Source organism: Metopolophium dirhodum, chromosome 3 (assembly GCF_019925205.1).
Source record: "Metopolophium dirhodum isolate CAU chromosome 3, ASM1992520v1, whole genome shotgun sequence".
Classification (NCBI taxonomy): Eukaryota; Metazoa; Arthropoda; class Insecta; order Hemiptera; family Aphididae; genus Metopolophium; species Metopolophium dirhodum.
Genome location: NC_083562.1, coordinates 1,187 through 6,212, shown reverse-complemented (window position 1 = coordinate 6,212; position 5,026 = coordinate 1,187).

Genomic DNA, 5,026 nt, shown 5'->3' with positions numbered 1-5,026 from the left:
TAGGTTAGGTTAGGTTAGGTTAGGTTAGGTTAGGTTAGGTTAGGTTAGGTTAGGTTAGGTAGGTTAGGTTAGTTCAGCGGTGGCTGTCGTGACGGTAGGACGTGCTTGCGTATAGCTCCCGAGAGTCAGTGTTTTTTCAGTGGAAAAAGTGCATCGTTTTTTGCCACAGTGGTACCTATCGATTCGTTTCGCACCCGTGCGTCGATTAGTGAAAACCGCGTCGAAATCGGTTCACCGGCTCGCCCGCAAACTTAGTTTTCGTGGTACGCTAAAATCGGAGCGCTGTGATTGGCCGAAATTAGTCGTCGCCGGAGTGCGCTTTTTTCTCGCGTTAGAGGCCCGCTGCCGACAAATTCGGAACCGTCGGGTCGTCACTAGCCGGAAAAGCCTTCGCGCGGTGAAATCGGCCGATTGGGGACCCGGGAATCCCGTCCCTCCATCCCGGATTATAGCGCCGTGTTAATCGGTTCTGCGGACCAACGGCTGGACGGATTTCCGCGCGCGAAGTCTCAGCGGATCAAGTACGGCGTCCCGAATCCAGGGACACCTCACACGTGATTTTCCGACAACGCGATGACCAGGTAGGACAGTTTTTCTTCTACCCTATACCGTAACACGGCCGCCCAAAGCCTCCGCGCGGAAAACGGGAATTCCGCAGTAACAGCTGTTTAGCAAGCTGTTATCACAACGCGCCCGGGAAGAACTGCCCCCTTGACAAGGCGTGACGGGGACCAGCCGACGGTGTGTGGCCAAGTGTCGGCGGCCAACCGACGGCCTTATCTGCCCTTCGGCGGCAAATTCAAATTTGCCTCCAAATACAGTTTTTTGGTGATAACTCGGCGGGGATTCATTTTAGAGCTTCGGGAAAAAATTTTTGCCCTCCCGAAACCGTCTATCCTACCAGGACGATCCCCGACAAGTTCCTGTAGGTTAGACCCCCCTACCCCCCCTTGGGGAGGAGCTAGGATAGGGACAGTGAAATAGGATAGGGACAGTGAGTCCATAAGTAGGATAGGGACAGTGAGTCCATAAGTAGGATAGGGACAGCGAGTCCATAAATAGGATAGGGACAGTGAGTCCATAAATAGGATAGGGACAGCGAGTCCATAAATAGGATAGGGACAGTGAGTCCATAGGCACCCGTAGCTAGTGCAGGCACCGATACCTTCGGATTTGGTTCCTGCACTGCTTCACCGCCCGCTGCCGAGAGGAGAAGTGGTAGCAACAAAGTGGGCAAGGGTCGCAGGACCTCCCCCTTGCCATGGACTCCCGTAGTACCCCAGGCGGCAAGCCAGCAGGGTCAGATGCAGGCAGCGATTCAGGCTACTTGGCTACTAGCACGCTGGAGCATCTCGAGGGCAAAGTCACGGGTCTCTTCCGAATGCTCAAGGCGGAGGTGGAGTCCCTGAAGGAAATGGCCAAGCGCACTCAGGTAAAGGGGCTCAAGGAGAGCGTCGACCAGGTGTGCAGCATCATAGGCTCCATTGAGAACAACAACGTAGAGCTTAAAGTGGCAAGAAGCCAGCAAGCAGGCAACAAATTGGTAGTTGTCGACGCAAAGAAAGTTGTGGCGATCCTCACACAAACCTTGAATACGACAGTGGAATCGTCCAATAAGGCAGTACTGGAAGCCATTGCAAGCGTAAGCGAAAAGGTTACGGGAGCATATGAGGATGGTGACTCCGTTAGGCCTGGAAGCACCAACAGCGCGGAGGTCAAGACGGCAGTCGCTAACCTGCAGATGATGCTAGAAGCACAGAGCGCAAAGATGGAAGAGATGGCTGAGCTCGGGAAGCAGACCAGTTGGACGGATGTCGTCAGGAAAAATACAAAGAGAGGAAAAGGCGAAAAACCAGTCGACAAACCAGCTGAGTTGGCAGTCGCGGAAACAAGACGGACCAACCAGAAGAATCCGCCGATGAAGCGGAAACCTCCAGCATTATTGGTGCGCGTAGAGGAAGGAGACTACAAGAACGTACTCCAAAAAGTAAGAAACAGTGATGAGATCAAAGCAGTCGCGGACAAAATAACAGCGCTCACAAAAACTAAAAACGGGGACCTCTTAGTGCGTGTAAACCCTGGCCAAGAGGGAATGGCTCCCTTAACTGAAGCTCTGGGGGCGGCTGTGGGAGGAAATGAGTTGGTCAAAGAACTGATACAATATCAAAAGGTGGTGATACAAGATCTTGACGAATTGGCGAGCGAGGCAGAAGTGCTAGAAGCTATAGCAACCGTAACGGAAGGCGCGGCAGGAGAGGCGAAAGTGGTCACCACGATAGCGGCCAACAGGGGACAGAAGTGGATGGTGGTCTCACTACCCACAAAGGCAGCTAGCATAGCACATGCCAGCGGAAAACTGCGAGTAGGGTATGTAAACTGCAGGGTGAGATTGTGGGAAGAACGCGGACGCGGCAGGTGCCCAAGGTGCTTGGTCGCCGGTCATGCCTCTGAGGACTGTAAAGGGCCAAATAGACGGGACTGCTGCCGCGCGTGTGGCGAAACAGGCCACTTTGAGGCTGGCTGCGTGGCAAGCGATAAGGACAAAGCCACTTTCAGGGCTCAACTAACTGTGGAAAGATCGCCAACGGCAGGCAATCCAAGCCAGCAATGATCAAGTTTATGCAAATCAATGTGGACGGAAGAATGAACGCTCATGATTTAATGATGGCCACAGCGAGTCAGCAGGGAGTTGACGTGCTGATAATCAGCGAACCACATCGCAGCGGGCAAGACTACGACGGATGGTACAGCGATGCGGGCAACAAAGCAGCCATCATGGCATTCAATCCGAGAATACAGGTACAGGAAATTGGCCCAAAAGACAACCTAGGCTTCCGGTGGGTTAAGATTGAGAATATTACGATCTATGCCTGCTATTGGTCCCCCAACACGGACTACACGCTGTTTGTCGACTTCCTTGACAGATTAGAAGGCAGCATAAGAAGCAAGAATGGCATGGTGATAGTCGCCGGAGACTTTAATGCTAAATCACCAGCATGGGGGGATCACAGAGAGGACCAAAAAGGAAAAACATTGATGGATATGACGGCCAGTCTCGGAATGGTAGTATGCAACTCCGGCGACAAGCCTACCTTTACGAGGGTGTACGAAGGCGGCATATCAAGGTCACACATCGATATCACATTCGTATCGGAAATGGAGAGCCGAGTAGTGAAAGACTGGAAAGTTTCGGATGAGTACACGGGATCGCTACACAGTTATATATACTTCAACGTTTCATGGACGTTGCACGCAGATCGCGTTCAAGTAGAGGAAAGGTGGTCATGGAGGAAGCTTGACAAGTCCAAACTACTGAGCTTCATTGAGCGGACTCACTTTGAACCAGGAACAGAAGCGCTATCTACCACAGAAGCCCTAAACCGGTATTTAAAGGACGCATGTGACAGTTGCATGCCGAAAGGAAATTACCGTGGGGGGAAAAAGCCAGCGTACTGGTGGACCCAGGAAATATCCGACCTGCGTGACGAGTGCAAGAGGGCCAGGCGTAAGTATAAGAGAGGGCGCCATAGGCCAACGGAGCTGCAGGAGCAGGCACGCGATAACTTTAAACAGAAGAAGAAGGACCTGAAGAGAGCTATCAAGCGAAGCAAAGAGAAGTGCTGGAAAGACCTATGCGACCAAGTGGAGACGGATCCCTGGGGCCTACCTTACAAACTGGTGACCAAGAAGCTTGTGGGCAGGAGACCGATACCAGGACTCACGCTGCCGGGCAGGGTGGACTGCATCGTCGAAGGATTATTCCCCAGGGATGAACCAACCGCATGGCCACCATGGTCGGGCCATCACGCATTCCCAGAAGTCACGTGCGATGAGATCATAGACGCAAGTCGGAAAATCCCTTCAGGGAAAGCACCTGGACCAGATGGAGTCCCAGACATGATAATCAAGACGATCGCAGTCAAAAAACCAATAGTACTCAGGGATACTTTTAATAGCTGTTTGAAATTTGGCCTCTTCCCACATTCCTGGAAGGTGGCGAAACTGGTGCTGTTAAGAAAAGGCGAAAAACCGGTGGAAAACCCCTCAACATACAGGCCAATATGCCTACTGAACACTGCAGGCAAACTGTTCGAGAGAATTATAAAAAGGCGCTTGGAAAAGCACCTTGGAGAGAACGGAGATCTGAACGAGAAACAGTTCGGGTTCAGGAGAGGGCTTTCAACAGTGGATGCGATTAGAAAGGTTATGGAAGTGGTCGAGACAGCAGGATCGGGGCCGCTTTACCGCAGGGAGCTCTGTGCGGTAGTTGCACTTGACGTGGCGAATGCTTTCAATTCAGCCAAATGGAGCAAAATTGAAGAGTCGCTACGTGACAAAGGGATGCCTCAGTACCTTGTCGGAGTGATACGGAGCTACCTAAGCGACAGAGCAGTGCAATACGAGGGGAAGTCGTGGGCCATGACTTGTGGAGTCCCACAGGGATCCGTCCTAGGACCCACATTATGGAACCTTATGTATGACGATCTACTTCGAACGGATACTGGGGGTAATGTTAGGGGCATGTCATCGACAACCCTCGTTGCCTTTGCCGACGATGTAGCGGTAGTGGCAACTGGACACACTTCCCACATTCTCGAATCAGTCTGCAACAACGCATTGGATATAGTGTCCGAGTGGATGAGAAGAGCGGGTTTATCACTCTCAGTTGGCAAAACGGAGGCGGTTATCTTGACAACGAAGAGGGGATATGTGCCCCCCCCAGCTAAGGATACTAGGCGTGGACGTAACAATAAAAGAAAATATAACATACCTGGGAGTAGAACTACATAGGGTACTCGGCTTCGGCGCCCACATAAAAACGGCGTCCGCCAAGGCACAGGCCACTGCCTTGGCGCTCTCAAGAATATTGCCAAACATCGGTGGATCAGGGCAAAAGAAGAGAAAGCTGCTATCAACCGTGGTAACGAGCAAACTTTTATATGCTTCTCCTATATGGGTAGGGGCCCTAGAAGTCAAACGTAACGTGGAAGAACTTCAGAGACCACAGAGAGTCATGGCTATCAGA